Source organism: Echinops telfairi, unplaced genomic scaffold (genome assembly GCF_000313985.2).
Source record: "Echinops telfairi isolate 266 unplaced genomic scaffold, ASM31398v2 ScPeMD7_3533;HRSCAF=4204_0, whole genome shotgun sequence".
In the NCBI taxonomy this organism is placed as follows: Eukaryota; Metazoa; Chordata; class Mammalia; order Afrosoricida; family Tenrecidae; genus Echinops; species Echinops telfairi.
The window spans coordinates 99,536,521-99,555,045 of record NW_022107431.1 but is presented as its reverse complement, the minus strand read 5'-3'; the positions used below and the strand labels follow the sequence as shown (position 1 = coordinate 99,555,045).

General features: G+C 41.6%; 1 protein-coding gene across 3 annotated transcripts in view; it reads right to left on the bottom strand.

Annotated features, from left to right (window-relative positions):
- The window catches only part of FILIP1 (filamin A interacting protein 1), a 242,796-nt gene extending 224,478 nt beyond the window's left edge, over nucleotides 1-18,318 (bottom strand). For 2 of the 3 annotated variants that reach the window (XM_045294373.1, XM_045294372.1), the window contains exon 1: nucleotides 18,140-18,209. The gene's annotated coding sequence lies outside the window, so the exon portion shown is untranslated. Of the gene's footprint in view, nucleotides 1-18,139 lie in introns of all 3 variants that reach the window. The other variant, XM_004696301.2, reaches the window with a different exon arrangement.
- Between the last annotated feature and the right edge of the window lie 207 nt (nucleotides 18,319-18,525).

Genomic DNA, 18,525 nt, shown 5'->3' with positions numbered 1-18,525 from the left:
TCATGAACCCTTGATAATTTATAAATTATTATTTTGTCATATCTTGCCCTGTCCGACATCTCCCTTCACCCACTTTTCTAACAGACAGGTTTGTAAGGTGAAAAACAACACTAACTGTAGTGATACTCACTCCTTAGAACAATTCACCATTTGAGATCAAAAGGGCAACATTTGCCCAAGGACAAAGTTCAGAAGGCAGAAAGGGTTAAGAAAGAAGGAGGGTGGAAACAGGAAATAGGAGGTGGGTTACTATGTTGTGAGGATGGCAATCAAGGACGTGCAACAAAATGCATGTGAATTCACGCAAATCACAATTAAAAGAAAAAGAAAAAAAATGTGGTTTTATTTTTTTGAATCTAGGAGAAACATCTTTATGGGTAATTTCATATTTAATGGAAAATTGTTTATATAGGTAATTTATAACTATCAAGTGTTAGAAATAATGTATAAAAGCCTGAACCCAGAAGGGAAAATTAAGAAGGGTATACTGAATGTCTGTAATGAAGGAAACTAAATGTAATGCTATAGAGTGATTCTAACTCAGTGACTTTATGGGACAGAGTAGAATTGCCTCCATAGGCTTTCCAAGGCTGGGAATCTTTAAGGAAATAGTTGGTCACACTTGGCTTTTGTAGCACACATGGTAGGTTCAAGCTATGGACCTTTCCAAAGAGCATCCGTGTGCCTATTTTGTCCACCCCCAAAACGCCCTGTTACGTGATCATGTCAAACAAGGACATGAGAACAGTAGGGCTTAAAGAAAGCCAGAACTTTTGACCGAGTGTCTACAAGTGGACAGTGTGCTGAACTTATCGAATGACGCATTGTCAGTTCAATTATTTGGTCGAGCAATCATTCAATAAAAGTTGGATATACAGTTCATTTGTTGAAATGTGTCAGACTTTCACTGTAATGAACAGAATTACATAGGATACCTTGCCTCATTCTTCTTAACTACAAGTGCAAGAGAAGCAAAGGGAGCCACCTTCCCTGGTGCCCAGCAGGTGATGGAGAACACCTGGAAGGACAACTGAAATGATCTTGCCAGGACCAAACAGCGATCGATGGCAGTCAGCTTGGTTGGAAATGAGTAACTTCTAAGGGGCACTTTCTTCCATAAAAAGGCTTCTCCAGAAGAAAGCAACCGACTATTAGCGCAGAGATCTTGAGCGAGATTCGCTCACATCGATGCTCACACCAACTCACAAAATGTCCCTGTTTTCAGCCACTGGGAAGCAACTGGGAGTCACACATTACATAATTATATAATTACATCACACAATACACATTACATATGCACGCTACATAAACAAAATAACTGTACACTCCCTGCCATTGAGTCGATGCTAACTCACAGCAACCCGACAGGACAGGGTAGAACTACCACCTGCAAATTTCTGATGTCTTAACTCTTTACGGGGAGTCCCAAGGAGCAGCCAGAGGGTTTAAACTGCTGACCTTGCAGGTAGCAGTCCACCGCATAACCGCTATGCCACCAGGGCTCCTAAAACTCCAGCTTCGGTTAGAATTAGCCTCTCTCAACCCCCTAGAATCACACACGGAGTACTTCATTCATTTACAGACTACTCTCTGTGGGAAAGAGAAACCAAACATCCAGTGGTACCGGAGATACGGTGAAGCAGGGAAAGAAAAAGAAAAACACAAGCTATTCTGCAGTAGATATTTGGGGAAATAACCCAAGAAAAATGATGTTCTGGATTCCAGGAAGATAGGCAGTCCAATAATGTGGTTTGTCTGTGAATTCACATATCTGGATTAATAGACTGCATGATCTGGGGAGCGTCAAACATCCTGGGCCTCAACATCCTCATTTCTCTTAAAAAGGGCTTAGAAGCGATCATCTTTTAGCATGTTAGCGCTTTCCAGAATGCCTTACTAGCTTAGAGACTGTCTAAAATTGGAACCAAGCAGCTCTCTCCTGGATCAATATAGCCCTAGCCACTGCTTGTGAGTTGATTGCGATTCGGAGAGGCCCTGTAGCCCTTACCGGAGCGGACTTCATCTTTCTCCCTCGAAGCAGCTAGTGGGTTGGTTTGAACTGTGTATTTGGCAGCCAGCTCTCAGTGCCACTGGTCTCCTAGATGTAGCACTGCTGAACCTGAGCAGGTTTGTGCCATGTAATGACAAAAAACATCTTTAACCCAGTGCCACGTCTTACCTACCTGTCTCTGGTCAGACCTCTCCTGCATGGCCTAGCCATAAGGGTGCCCAATTTCAGTAACAGTTTAGCATTTTGATAGTGTTTGGTAAGGGAATAGATGGCCATCAATATTTACGAGACACAATGATTAGGCAGAATGGTCTATGAGCCCTGTGTTTAACAACTCCAATCTAGCTAATTGCCTCCTTTGAAATTTGTATCTTTGAAGTGGTATATCTTTCTAAACCACTGCTATTTCCCCTTGCTCTCCTTATTTGATGCGAACTAATCGTGACAGCTCTATCCAAGTGTTTTAATTAGTGTGGTTTCAAAATTCATTTTAATATGTGGTAAGGAAATGCTCCCAACTCGGGCTTTAAACCTTTCCTCACTATTTCACACGTTTACTGCTCCAAAAGCAGTTAGGCATTTGAAGTGGAGTGCTGAATATATAAAATTAGTTTTCAAATTGCACAAACTTGTAAAAATCCTAAAGTAAATACTTTTATAGAAAACATTCATCATTCCTTTATAGACATATTACAAGTTGCCACTGTTTGGGAAGGATGCTCAGTAGTGTTGGTGTGGTGAGACTCGGGAATTTTGTAACCCACAAGAGGCATATTTGGCTGGCTCATCATAACCACTAGAGATTTAAGTAGCATGAACATATATGTATATATTTTATCCTCTCTCTGATGGCAACGACGGGCTCCAACATAGGAATGAAGGTGGTACAGGGTTGTGCTGTGCACTGAATTGTTTTGAGTTAGAACCAATTTGATGGCACCTAACAACAACTTCGTTACATTGTTTTTTACAACCGGCTTGTAAACGGAAAGAAAGCAATTTACAAGTTCCTCCCCAAATGTTGAGCGATGTGGGCTTTTTGCAACAATTCAGGCAGTCTAGCCTTTCCATCATTCATTTTGGCTACATTTCCTTGGACTGACCTATTTGTCAGGCCTGGTCTCATTTTCAGCCCTCTCCCATAGTGGAAGTCACTTCATCCTATCTCTGCTTTCTGGTCCCATCACTGACACCCCCAAATCAGTTCTGTGCTCCCACAATACCATTAACTTAAGAGTCCCGTGACCTGGGCATTTCCATTATTTTTACCGATAACCACTCTCAGAGAGTAAAGACAGTATAATCATATTCATAATCGTATCCCAGTTCAGTTCCTTACTCTTAAGTCTGCCTAAATATTTAGTGTATGAAGCGTTCTACATGTGAATCAGAAGGGAGACAAAGAGCTCTCGCCAGGACTCTGGGATTCAGCAGCATCTTAAGTCTTGTGACCCTGTATTCGTTCCCCATCTCTCACACTGGTTAACTGCTAATCTCGCTCTCAGAACGAGAGTCTGCAACACCACAAGTCACTCTCGCCTGCTTTCCCCCTGCCATCTCCTGTGCTTAAACGCCACAGAGCATGGGCTAGTTTTGGTGAGATTCCATCTCAATCCATCCCCAGGAACACGTGTGTTCCGCTGGGACTCAATTCCCTGGAAGATGGGAATGGGGATGAAAATAATGCCATCACTGGAATTTTGCAGGAAAAGCTATGTCAACTGGGATCAAGTGTCTTCTGAGGGTAGGGGAGAGCACTGCAGTGGATAAGAGGCTCCGTGCTATTCGTCGGCTGGAGCCGTCAGCAAAAAACGTGAGCTCGATGGCAGCCGTCACCTTACAACTGTAGGAGGGTAAGCAAGCCGACCTTCCAATAGATTTCTGAGGGGCAGAACATTTCCGGAGGGTAAATCACAATAAGAGCTTGGTTTTATTTATTTTCATAAGTCTCATAGAGCAGCATGAGCTAAAAGATGAGGGGAAAGTGTTTGTAATTAGACTTGTATTAATTGCGATGTCTCTGCCACTGTATTTTAAGGCCCATTAACAGAAATACATAGGCCATGGTAATCAGAGCTCCAAAGTGCAACTTCCCTTTCTCTTGTTCCTTTTTAATAACTGTTGATTTTTAATTTGTTCCATTCTAAAAGCGACATATGACGACTAAGGATTTAGAGCAGCGGTTCTCAATCTGTGGGTTGCGACCCCTTTGGGAGTCAAACGACTCTTTCACAGGGGTCGTCTGATTCATCACAGCCACAAAATGACAGTGATGAAGGAGCAACGAAAACAATGTGATGGTTGGGGGTCACCACACGTGAGAGGGACTGTCTGAAAGGGCCTCGGCCTGAGGGAGGTTGAGAAGTGCTGATTTAGAGAATGCTGAGGAGAAACAAACACCTGCGGTCACTGTTAGTCCACGTTCATTGCAGAAAAATTACATCCCGTTCCGTCAAAGGAATGTGGTCAGTAATATTTCCTTCCTCGATTTCATGGATTCCACTAAACAAGCACTTACTAAGTACTTTACATTGGGTGCTCCCCTGCTCCCAGCAAGGCCAGCAGCTGGAAGCTACCAGTGACTCCCAGAACCAAGACAAGCCTGTCTTTCCTGTAACGATTTGCAGTCTCAGGAATCCTGGGGAGCACTTCTACTCAGTCCTAGAAGGGCACTATAGTCCAAATCAACTCGATGGCAGTGTACGTTGGGTTTTTTTTTTTAATAAATCATTTACTGGGAGTTCGTACAACTCATAACAATCCATACATCCATCCATTGTTAAGCACATTTGTACACATTCATTGTACATCATCATTCTCAAAGCATTTTCTTTCTACTTGAGTCCTTGGTATCAGCTCCTCATATTTTCCCCTCCCTCCCCTTCCTTCCCTCCTTTATGAACCCTTGATAATTCATAAATTATTATTTTTTCATATCTTGCACTGTCCAATGTATCCCTTTACCCCCTTTGTCTGTTGTCTATCCCTCTGGGAGGGGGCTATAGGTAGGTCATTGTAATCAGTTTCCCTTTCTCTCCCCCACCTTCCCTTTACCCTCCTGGTATGGCTACTCTGAATATTTGTCCTGAGGAGTTTATCTGTCCTGTATTCCCTGTGTTTCCAGCTGTTATCTGTACCCATGTACATGCTGTGGTGTAGCCAGATTTGGAAGGTAGAATTAGGGTCATGATAGTGGGGGGAAGGAAGAATTAAAGAAGCACCCTGATTGGCCCATCTTCTCCCCACGACCCTTCTGTAAAGAGATGTCCAATTGCCTATAGATTGGCTTTGGGCCTCTACTCCACACTTCCCCCCTCATTCACATTATGATTTTTTGCTCTGGGTCTTTGATGCCTGATACCTGATCCCATTGCCACTTCATGATCACACAGGCTGGTGTACTTCTTCCATGTGGGCTTTGTTGCTTCTGAGCTGGATGGCCACTTGTTTATCGTCAAGTCTTTAAGACCCGAAATGCTATATCTTTTGATAGCTGGGCACCACCAGCTTTCTTCACCACATTTGCTATGCACCCGCTTTGTCTTCAACGATCTTGTCGGGAAGGTGAGCATCTCAGAATGCCAGATTATTAGAACAAAATGTTCTTGTATTGAGGGAGTACTTGAGTAGAGGCCCAATGTCCATGCTTCCTTAATACTAAACCTATAAATATATGTACATAGATCTATTTCTCCACTGTACGTTGGGTTTTATTAAGCACTTGTTGTATAAGGTGAATCTAATGACAGCTCCAGGTCACATATGATTCTATCACTTTATTTGTATTCTGTTTAGTTGGTTGGTTGGTTGGTTTCTATTACTTAGAAAAATATGTACTAAAGAATTTGCCCTCCTGATGAATCACATAACTATCCTCTAGTTCTTTAAGTTTCCTCCCCTTACTATTGTGGTGCATACGTGATATAAGTCATGTGAGACTTGCGTATGTTCATTTGTGCATTTAAGATCGCTCGGTTGTCAAGATAGATGACCCCTCAGAGACACTGGCAGGATTAAGGGGGAGGGCAGGGGAAGAGGAGAGTTGATAGCATTGATGATTGTATAGTCCCACCCGATGGGATTGAACAACAGAATTGTATGGGAAGGGCTGGGATATACTGGAACGAGTAAGATATGTCAATAAAAATATTATTCATGTGGGGGGGAATAGAATTTGCCACTTATAATTTTCATCTAGCTGAAAAAGTGATCTCTTCCCATAAAATTTACAGCCTAGAAACCATTTGGGGCAATTACTCTGTCATATGGGGTGAGTGTGCTTTGAAATCAACTCCACAACACTTAGCAGCACCGTTCATCTGGAATCTCTGGATGGTGCCAATGCTAAAGCACTCAGCTATTAACAAAAAGGTTTAAGTCCTACCCAGAGTCGAATCAAAGAAAGGCCTGGTCATCTACTGTGGGGGGAGGGGGGAAATCAGCCACGGAACACCGGATGGAGCCCAATTTGACTCTAGCACACATGAGATCGCCATGAGTCTAAACTCAATGGCTGCTGCTCTAAGGTTCATTTAACCAGATAATAAATGTAGGCTTTTCTCAAAGTAGGATAAAGCCTGTTGTACAGCATTTCAAACTTACACAATCAATTAGAAATGTATTCCATACACGTTCCCTGAAAATGCAGACCTTAAAAGGCTTTCGGAGTAAAAGTAGCCTACTGACCGATCCATTCCATGAGATAAACCAGCTTGTTTTCAACACTGCGATAGGAAAAAGGAAGTGATTAATCCATTCCTGCCACTGATATCATGAGAGAAGTTAGGGGTAGTATACAAAGTCCAAAGGCACCCTGGTGGTGCAATGGTTAGGTACTTGACTGCTAAATCAAAAGGTTAGCAGTTCAAACCCACCAGCTGCTCCATGAGAAGATATGGCAGTCAGCTCCCATAAAGAGTTCAGCCTTGGAAACGTTATGGAGAAGTTCACTTACGTCCTATGGAGTTGCTATAAGTCTGAATTGGCTTGACAGCAGTGGGTTTGGGTATGAAAGTCCAGGCAGAAGAATCTTGGAGAAAATGAGGGACCCAGGCGGACAGAGCTAAGGAACATGTCAAGAGTCTAGATAGGAGAGTGGAGTTTGCAGTTAGGAATTCTAAGGCCAAGTGAAAACAGGCACCCAAAAGTAAGGCAGAAAATATTAGAATGAACCACAAGGGAAAGGAAAAACAGGACATAAGAAACAGACTCAGTGGGGAAATTTAAGCACATGAAAACACTTTAAATGAGCATTTTTCATTGGGAAAATAGGAAAAGTAAGGAGAAAGTCCATTAGTTGGAACTCAGGGCATGAAGGCCAGCTGCCATATGACTCCTGATTCTCAAACAGGGAAGCAGCTGCCATTCAACACCGTCCATTCCCAACGTTGACTCCAGAATAGCAGAGATTAAGAACACTGGCCAAAGAGTCCAATTGCCTGGACACAAATCCCAGCTCTTCCACCTGCTCCCTGTGGGGCCTTGGACTCTGATTCGTGATACGTGGAGCATGTGGGTGTGCCTCACAGACTGGTGCCGCCGAGCACAGAGAACCCAAGCCAAACTGACCTCACTGCCTTTGGGTCAATCATGGCTCGTGGTGACTCTTGAGGACAGGGTAGAAGTGCCCCCTGTGAGTTTCCAAGAACGGAACTCTTTACGGGGGTAGAGAACCTAACCTTTCTCCCTGGAAGTGGCTGGTAGTTTCGGCTGCTGCTGCTGTCATTAACAGCCCAACAGGTCAGCACTACCCCACCAGGGCTCCTAACAAAGAGCAAGCACTCATGAAACACTCAACAGTCGCTACTTCATTGTTTATCTGCTTATACTAGAAAGCATAATAGACTGGGATTCAGGGAACTTGAGTTCATTCCGGTCTTACTCCACCACTCACTATCTCTTTGATTATTCTACGGAACTGAGGCGCAGCCAAAGAAATGAGCCCAGGAAAGTGTCAAGGGTCAAGATCCCAAAGCAAGCATAGGCAGAGAAACTTCCAGGGAGAGGAAGGACCCAGTACCAAGGTGAGTTCCCTCCAGACCTGTCTCTACGTTCAGGGCACTGTGTGACTTCTCCCCAGGGGCTTCCCTCCTCTCATCTTAGTACTCTCATTTTCAGAATGATGAGGTTATGCTAGACTGTTGATTCTTTTCCAGTCATGGATGCACACTAAGATCAACAGGAACTTATAAAACATACCAACGCATGGGCACTCTCTCTGGCAACTTGCATCAGAACCTCTGGAGGATCCAACCAGGCATCTGCATTTTCAAATTACTGCAAGGGAGTCGGTGTGCTGGAGTGTGAAGAATCACAACTTAATGATCTCATAGTCCTAAGTGAGTTTGGAATCTAGGCGGTCCCACCTATGTCATCGTCGATAACGTGAGGCTCAGGGCCTCCATGCCTGCTCCCCGTCAGAACGGGGAGAGAAGTGCTCAAAGAACCAGCAGATCTAACAGAGGCCTTAGATAGCTCTTCAAAGAACATGATAAGTTGTTAATACCTTTCATTTACGTGAACATTAGCTAAAGATCAATGTGGAAATCACCACTTCGTTTTGCTGCCAAGAGAGACTCATACTAATTGAATGAGATATATATATATATACATACACACACACACACACACATGCCCCCCCCCATAAGCCAACCAGTGAAGCAATGACGTTTGTCTTCAAAAGATCAAACGCGATTCCTTTCTCTCCTCCGGCATTCTCCACAGTCTTTGATGTAAAGGTAGAAGAGGAAAAAGGAAGGTTCTGAGTACAATTATTGGCAGAGAAGTGACGTCAGTGAAACAGAAGGACTCGATGAAATGCCATATAGCTCTGCCTTTATTTTTTTCCCCATTGGTTTGGATCCAATGGATCTGTAACCACAAAACAAAGAGTCTATGAGCTGAGCCTATTTAGGTGTAACTTACCAGGTAAATAGTATTACAAATCCTGAACCCTGGCCAGTAATAACTGTGTACCTGTGTGCTGAGGAAGAAAAACGTGCTGTGACAAAATACTAAATTTTCAACTTCTAGAATAGAATTTCTCAGAGGGTATATATTTATTGTGATATAAGTGTTCACTCTATGGAAAACATTCACCTTCCAGTACAATATTTTAAGGATCAGCAGAATACTTAATACACTGGAAGAGTATTTTGACCAAAAGAATAAGAAAATCAAAGCATTATCAGCTCCATCAAATTTTATTAGAGGTGCTCTCCTTTTATCTCAGATACATATATTTTTGAACTCACTGCCAGTGAGTTGATTCTGACTCATAGCAATCCTAAAGGCCAGAGTAGAACTACCTGTCTGGTAGTTGTAAATCCTTATAGAAAGGAAACGCCTCTTCTCCCTTGGAGCAATAGTGACCTTGCACTTAGCAGCACAATGCTTCACCCACTGCACCACCAGGGCTGGAAACTCAAAAGTCCCAATTATTTACAAATAGTAAGACACTTAATAGCAAGAAGGAAACTTTCTTTAAGTTAACAAAAATAAAAGAATTAAATAAGATATCCAGTAGAATATGTGAGGCTGCTGCTCTAAATAAAAACCACTGGCTGAAAAGTATCAGATAAATTGGGGAACTTCTTAGTTACTTGAAATTCTAGCTATCTAGCTATCATCTATCTCTATCTATCTATCTCTCACTGAGCCAGTTGCCAGATCACGATTCATAACCTAAACGAAAATGACAGGAGCTCTTATATGGAACTTTCTGTCTCCTTCATTGCCCTCTCAAACCAATTTATACACCCACCATTCTTGAAAGAAGATGGCTACCAACAGCTAGAAAAAATATTTTGTAAACTATGCCCCTTGACCCCACTTCACAAGCTGAATATTCATGACCCAATGTTACAGAAAGTGGTGAGTTTTCAACAGGAGCAAACAGCAGACAGAAAACACCATAGAATCAAAGAAGCTGGCTCTGGTAGTAGCCACCAGAATTCAGATGTTCATATATCCCATGCTACTCTCTACCATAGACTCAACTATGAAATGTAGAAACCAATACTCCATTATCCACCAACAACTGGGGAGGAATTCTGCATTCCAGTGCCCAAACCCCAGTTCTTCGTGGGTTGTCCATCTCCACCGGCCACTGGAGCTTTGGGATCTACTTCCAGGATTCTGAAGAAGAGCTCTAGTCAGCTTTCTGACCCAGGATCTTTTGGTTCTTTGCTGCTAGAGTTGCGTCAGACTGCAGGGACCCCTGCAGTCTAACATACTCTGCCCTTCATTAAAGCATCTCACGCTCACCTAGGTGGAGGTGGTCCTCGACCCACTACCTGCATTCCAAGAAAGGGATTGAAAGTATGAGCTCTATAAGGTCAAATTGCCTGGGTTTGAATTGCAAACCCACCACTGCACAAATTACTCAATATCTCAAAAACAAACAAACAAACATTTGCCTAATCTACAAAAGAGAGATTAAGAATAATACCTCCCCGGATCGTTACGCTTTCCTGAAGATTACAGTTTAGGAAACTCCGTGGCACTGTTCTATCACGTGGGGCACCAGGAGTTGCAAACACATCCAATGGCACCAACTGACAAGAGAGATTCTTATGAGCATGAAATCATCCATGTGAAGTCCTTAGTACAGTAGTTGTCGCATAGAAGTCTTCAAGCTACACCAGTTCTTTTTTATCATCATATAACACATAGAAACCGTTATGTATATGTGCATAGTATATGTTACATCCAGTTATATTGCACACAATATCATTATGTAAGAGTTGGGGTTCAAATGACCCAGCCGTTGGTAGGAACACCTGTTGAGGCCGAGCATCGATCTATAAAATGAGCAGAATGTAGAAGGTGGGGATGTTCTAGCCAAAGGCGAGGGGCCCCTGAGGAGTGAACTCTGCCAGTGCAGCTGGCTTCCTTAAGGACCAGAGCAAACAACAGGCGGGGACCAAAGCAGTTGGTTTGGTGGTATCCAATCCAGAAGATGATATCTATTAAGGGAGACTGTGAAAGTTCAGCTTATGTGTAAAGCCCTTCCCTGGTTCAAATACCAGGCTGTTCTGCAAGCATGTGTCACTTACTAAACAGCTAATGAAATACAAAGCGCCTCGAATATCTCCAGGATCGCATTTCAAGACTTATAGAATAATTAGGAAAAATCTGAGCTGGCGAAACTCTCCCTGGCTGGCCCTGATGAGCAGACCCTCTTTGTTTTCCATTAGTGTGTGCTGTCGTCACAGTAACTGCAAGGCCCCAAACACAGGCCCAAGGTGTCATTTCCTCGTGTACTTAGGCTGCCACACTGAAATAGCATTATGAACTCAGCAATGCCTCTTTCTTTCCTGTTGTGCTGTGGTACCTCAATCAGAGAAACAGAGCCTAAGCATGAGTTACTGAAGACATAAGCATATTAAAGGGGAAACATAAAAATTCATTTATCTCTATTACTGTATTATCTATGACTCTTGTGGGGGGTTGGAGGAAGACCACAGTTTTGCAAAGATCTTTCAGATAAGACAAGTTGCCTGTAACTTGATTGTCTTGGTGAGGTCAGCAGTCTACTGTTTTCAATCAAGTCATGTTCTGAGTTTAAATCTTAAGCAAATTATTTTTTTAAGTGTACAATTACCAACTCTGATATTAACATACATATAGTTGCTTTTGTACACCTTTTCCTTACAAAGAGTAGCAGCAAGATTTTTTTCTTCAAAGCAACTTAAGATTACAGCTATGCTTATTGCAAAATCACAAAAGCCTAATTTAAGGTGGAAGTATATCAAGTCCTTCACGGTAAAACAACAATCTTACCATTTGCACCTACGTTTTGGTGAAGGAGGTAAGTGACAGCACTTAAACAGAAAAGCAATACACACACACACACACACACACACACACACACACAAATCCCTGAAATGTAAGGGCTCAACTGAAGTTGAAAACAAAACCTGCAATACTGTTAAGAACTCGTTTAGTCTGTCTTTCACAGTGCCCAGGAACACATAAATCATTCAAGATACTCCACATAGACACCATTTCCCAAAAAAGGAAAAGGAACCAAACCTTTCGACATCTGAGTGCCGCTGTGGCTCAAGCAATGTACTCAGGGCCAGAGAAGTAGGCGGTGCTGGTTGAATTTGTTTCTTTCACTCTCGGCTGAGATTTTTTCAAGTTAATGCTGCTCAATTCAGGTTTGACTTGTCTTATTCTTGAATGCTTCCACACATGCTGCCTGGTCTTTGAAACTCAACTTCCTCAGCTACTGCCACCGACTGCTATGTTCTGCCTGCAGTCTTTCCCCGTCTCGGCATAGCTGAGCAGTAAGAGTGGCCATTTAAGGAAAAAGAGGAGCATAATCCACTGTAGTTCCTGAGGATCCTATATCTCCCTATGCCCTAGATCTTCTGTGTTTTGAGATCTTCTGAAATGTGTTCTGTAAAACCAGGAGAAGCTCTTCCTAACTTTCTCCTTTTTCCTTCCTTTCTAAAACCAGGTTTGCGCTCAAAATTGACAAATCTAAAAATCAACCTGCCTTATCTTTCAGAGACTCAATCTTTCAAGTGGGGTGGGGGTGGGGCATAAAACTGACAAATCTGAACCATAGCTATCCCTAATCAGGTTTATTGGCATTAATATTACTAAGATGCTTTCCGCTTATAAGGATGACTATATGCATACACACAAGGTGTAAGGTGTGTAATATATATGTACATACATGGGCATAGGGTGTGTGTGTGTGTGTGTGTGTGTACACACTACAGTAAGTTAAAAAGTACTGCTATTAGGTTTCCAGTTCACACATGCATGAGTTTATTCAAACCAAAAGATATTTAAACATATTTCTGTGGTCAACAGAGTACTGCAAACAAGGTGTCTCTCCGTAACATGTCTTAGTCTTGCTATGGTGCCTTCAAAAAGAGATCCAGTCAAAATGGGCTTCCTAGGAGATCTACTAAACCAAAGCACAGAGGGCTATGGGAATTGTTCTTTGGAACCCCAAAGGAGTGATTTTGATAGACTTTCTGAGGCCTACAGGACACTCACAGGGGCGTCTTCTGAAGACAGTTTGAGAACATTGAAAACCGCCTTGATGAGGCACAGACCAGTGAAGTTGCGCCTAGGGACTTCTTCCCATCAGGATAAAGCCTCTGCCCGTTCTACAAGGAAAGCGAGGGCTACGAGAATCTCATTGGAAAACTGGACCCATCCATCCTACAAGCCTGATCTTGCCTTTCAACCTCCTTTTCATCCCCTAAACGCAAGATTTAGAAGGAACATGATTTGAGTCCTCTGAGGATGCCAAAACTGCTGTTTTGTTGTGGTGTCAATTAAACAGCATGGAATTGTGGGAGGTTAGAAAGGTGGAAACAGCCGTCAGATGGTGTATAGGCCCAGATGCGTTAAGAAACAATAGCTGCATGCTTTGACATTTTTGTCCAATAAAGGTTTCTATGATTTTTATAGCCATACATTTTGCCTACCTTCATTTGTGTATACATGTATATATATTTAAATTAATACAGAATATCAACCATCCCAGAATGTGCATATGATGTCCTTATGATACTTCACTCCTATTTCTATTTTCCTTGGGATGTAATTGGCTTGTTATGTTTCCAAACAAAATGAATAGGATTAAGGTCATAAAGAGTAAGAATTCATTTCCATTTATTAAGGTCGAAGCTAGCGTGAGATGACCTATTTTGGTCTTTTCATTTTTATCTGTTACTAGGTTAGTGAAAAACAAAACAAAGCCGCTGAGGAAGGAAATAAAGAATGATAAATCTAATAACGCATCCCTCCCTGGAAGCAGAGATCTCTCTTGCTTTACATTATCCAGTCATCTGCACAAGAGACACCCACAGCTGTACACAAACATGCTTTATCTCCAAGAGCAAATATAGAAACCGTAGCGCAAGCTATGCTGTGGTGACTTCTGAACCTGTTAGTAATGGCTCTAGAAGACAGCAGACTGCTGAGTGATAAAGGGGGGTTGAAACATAAATTCCACACTCTTACTGGCTGCCGTTCAAACTCTGTCTGTGCAGTTTACCCAGCAGAAAAGTATGTCCCAAACAGGGTTCCAAATTTAAACAATGTTTTTTTTTTTGCTTTTCCTCTGATATACAAAGTTGAGTTCACAGTCAGTATCTAAGAATTTCATGCTCACCAAAGATAACAATAAACAAATAATGACATTTAAAGGTGTAGTAATAATGCAGTAATTGCTTCAATCTATTGAAGAACTTACCAGGCAACTCTCATAGTACTCACTCATCTACACAACTCTGGTGGAAGGGGACAAGAACGAGTTTTTGCTTAGGGTGCGTTGAATGTATGTTCCTGGTGGTGGAATAATTTGGAAAAAGATGCCAAGAATGTTTCCCCAATTTAAAAAGTGTAACCAATAGCGCTGAATTGTACATTTATAAATTGTTGAACTGTTGTTTATTTTGTGGTGTTTATTGTTAACACACAACAGACATAAAAAGATAAAAACCTCCCAGTGGGAAAGATAGCATTGTCCTTATTTAACACATGAGGAAATGCAGGCACAGAGAGCAATTTGTCAAAATCACATGGAGCCCAAATCTGAATCCAGATAATCTGGTTTGTTTATGCTACAAGCCTCTCATCCCCCCTGTTCCAAGGAATGCACCCTATTGTTATATCTTCATTGCTATCTATATTTAAAATAATGGGTGTATTACATTTTTCCTGCCTTTTAGGTCTTATTTTTTAAAAATACGACAAAATGTCACCAGTCCTTTCTCTTGTAAGCTTTTGTGCTGCTCACAACCTAACCTCAGCTCACTCCCCACACCCTACCATGTTGCTTTTCTATAATGTACACATTTACAGAAATAAAAAGAGTGAGCCAAATGAATGAAAATATGGATTGAACAGTCTTTGTGAAATCCTATTTCTTTCTTTCTTTTTTTAAATCCTATTTCTTAAACTAGCTGCTTTATGAAGAAATGCCCATCTTCCGAAAAAGAAAAACTATGAGTGGCATTAGTTTAGAATGTGTATTTTACAGCAAAGTTTCACTTCTAAAGAACAAATACAAAGTATAACTACAGGAAAACAACTACTTTCTGAATACATCAAATCCTTCACAAATTTCATTGGGAAACTCCCACAGTGCTTCTTGTAATACACCAGTTTAGAAGAGTCATTTTAACCTCCGTAGCCATAGTACAACAGAAAGATAAGCCTTTCCTTTATTTAACACAGAACCAATTGACTCAACAACATGATTTATTATTTATCTCACAAAGTAAAGTACAGGTGTCAGGCAAGATTAAAATGTCTCTTTTTTTACTATTTAGGAAAATTTAAAGGATCATAACATGATGTTTAAATATTTAATGTTTATGGTCAGACACACAATGTTCTAACCCATGAACCCCCCAAAATGAGCCATGATTTGTATCAGTAACAACAAAGACACTAATAGAATATGATACCAAAGTTGATAAAAGTATGGAAGTTATAATATTTAGAGGTCTAGGTACCTATACAATGGCTTATTTTTTGTCTTCAGACACCTTGCTTTGTGTTTTATTCTTGTTGCACCACCTCCATAATCAAATCCATGAATGTAGTTGAAATTACTAGTAATTTTTCTATGTATGACCAAACTAAAAAGATTCTCTTTGAGAAATCCAAGAGAAAAAGCTATTAGCTACTATTGCCAGTGCTTTGCTTGATCTTATATTTATGTATATCTTCTCACATACTCATCACCAGACATCTAAAGTCACAAATGCTAATAAAACATCCACAATGCACGTGGGTTGGAAAGCTCCAAAGCCAAGTGGTGCTTAGAACAACGACTTGCTGTTAATGGAGTTCATGAATTCGTTCTGAATGTTAATAGGCAATCCCTGCCCAACATGTCTTAAAACTAAATTAAGAAGGTGTCACTTGTTAAATGTATGTCTGGGAAATTCTCTCAAGCGTGGAGGCCACGGATCTAGATCTTACAGAGGCTCGACAGGAGCAGAGGAGGAAAGATATCCCATTCAGGGAGGATGACATGAGATTGTGGCGCATCACAATGCGCACTGTGACTATATGTGGGGGAAAACAATAATGTACAATTATCTGAAGCCAAAGGTCTTTGTTATTGAGTAGTGGGAGCGAAGATTGGAAAAGTTAAGTAGGTACCAGATGATGAAATGTCTTCAAAATACATAGCCTACGTGTTTGGCATCAACTAAGTCTATGAAGATGACTGAAGAATGGAGAGACACGCATAGGACTGCTTTAAGAAAACTCATCTCATCGTCGTCGTCGTCACATGCAAAGTTGGAATGGCAATGAGCGAGGTTGAGGGAAGCAACCTTTTGACAACGCAGACCAAGGGTAACGAGAATGGGTCCCAAAGTGGTTGGAGACCTAGCAGTGGAAATAACAACCCTTGTGGGGAAGAGAAACAAGGGAGTTTCATCCAAGGCTCCAATGGGAGAACAGATATGTGCTGGGCAAAGAGAGCTTGGTTGTTCATATGATTTAATCTCAGCTGCTCTTGATTCTTAATGGCCAATTTACAACCATGAAGATAAATAATGATACTCAAAACTTCATGAAGAAAAATGGCTTTCACTCAAGCCCAAATTCTGCGTTCAGTTACATACACACTCTCCCAGTGACTCAAAAAGAAATTATATGCCTAGAACTAATGGTAGATCTTGGTTTTACATGTACATTTGTAAGCCAACAATGTGACCCCTTCTAAAATAAAAACAAGAAAAATGTAAACTATTTGGTTCTAATTTTTTAAAACAACAAAAAAAAATCTTTAAAAGCCCTTTCATCTTCACCAAAGCACCAAGAGTTTCAATCTCTGATACCAGGTTACCAGATGTATTTTGCACTATCATGTGAATATATTTATTAGATATAATAAGCTATTATAGACTTCCATTAGTTTATAAACAAACTAAGCAACCAGAGTATAATATATCCTGAAATCTATATGTTATTTCATTTTCCTGACTACATGATAAATACGTTTTCCTTGAAATGTAGACATTTGCTGAAAGGCTTGATGCCTTCTTATTTATCATCAGAAAATTTTTTCAGATCTGGTCTTAGGTAAATCATATGAGTTGACAAATTAGACCTAAACAATTTCTTTTAAACTGTGTGTTTTTGTTCGTTAATATTATGATTAGATTAGCATGTTCATCAAATATCATGTTCATTTAAAGGGGCAATCTTCATATGCAAATCCACCCCAATTACAGACAATCAGGTGTTGAGTCTAATCACATATGCAGTTCACAGCAATAATTTTTGTCAGATTCAACAGGAAATGGATCACTCTAATCCAGATAAAATCCAATGAGAACTCATCTCCTCAGAAGAGGAGATGATGTAGCATCAGATTAAAAAGGGTTTCTTTCAAATTATAGTAAGCACACACTCACACACACAATTTAAGAAATTACTATTTTTCCCCCTCACAAATTCAGTTAGTTCAAAACCAGAATCTGTCAGCAAGGAATTACTCAACTTGTATATATTTAAAATACCAATATGACATTTGTCTGCGGCCTTCTATTCAACAACTGTAAAAGTAGTGATTTGATCCCAGGCTGATTTTGTACCTCGTCAGAAGCATTTAAGGCAACTGTCATGTAACGAGGTCAGAAGCAGCACAAGGTGTACCCGGGTAATCGGAGAACAGCACAGGGAGACACACAGCAGCAAGTCAAAGTACAGCAGGCCAAACACCAGCGGGACGCTCCCTCCTCACCGCACCGGGGGTTCGCACACATGGAAGCGCCTTTCCTTCTGGGGAAAACATTCTGCGATTTGTTAGCTATTCTAATTGTAACAGAAGTTGTCCAACTGTCTTTGGCTCTACTTTTTTACCTGCCCGGGAGTGATCACTGGGCAGACATCTTTTAATGACTATTAAAACAAAGTGATCATCTCTGTGTTTAAAAAAGAACTGGTAAAATTCTGGAGGGGAGTTTCGGACGCGTTAAAAGTTTCATTTACAATGATGACCCTAACTCCTCCAGGGGGTTCATCTAGCACAACAGAAGAATGACAGGGTCCGACAACCCGGAGTCGAGAGAAATCTCTTCTCGTGGAAAGGGATTTCGGGCGAGTGCAGGTAACTGCGGATGCTGCTCTTACCTGACGGCCGCTCTTCCGCCGGGAGTGCGTCCTCCAGGGAGGCAGCGTCCCCTCTGCAGCACCCAGTGGCTTGTCCCACGGCCCCGGACACACGAGTCCGTCCTGGAAAGCGATCCAGCCCAGAGGAGTACGGAGGAAAGCGCTTTTCCCACTCCGGTTCCTAGGACCAGCCAATAGCTGAAGTCATGCAGGAAATTGCGGAGCGAGGGGGACGCGGCTCCCGGGACTCCGGCTCTGCACAAGTTGAGGTCGCTGGGAATCTCCCAAACTTTTGTTTAAAAGTTTCTTCAGCTGTTGCTAGGTGTTGGGTGCCGAGATTAGGTGTCTCCTCCCCTGCTCCCTTGACAAAACTGCCGGAGCGCGGCCTCGGAGCGCAGCGGGCTCGC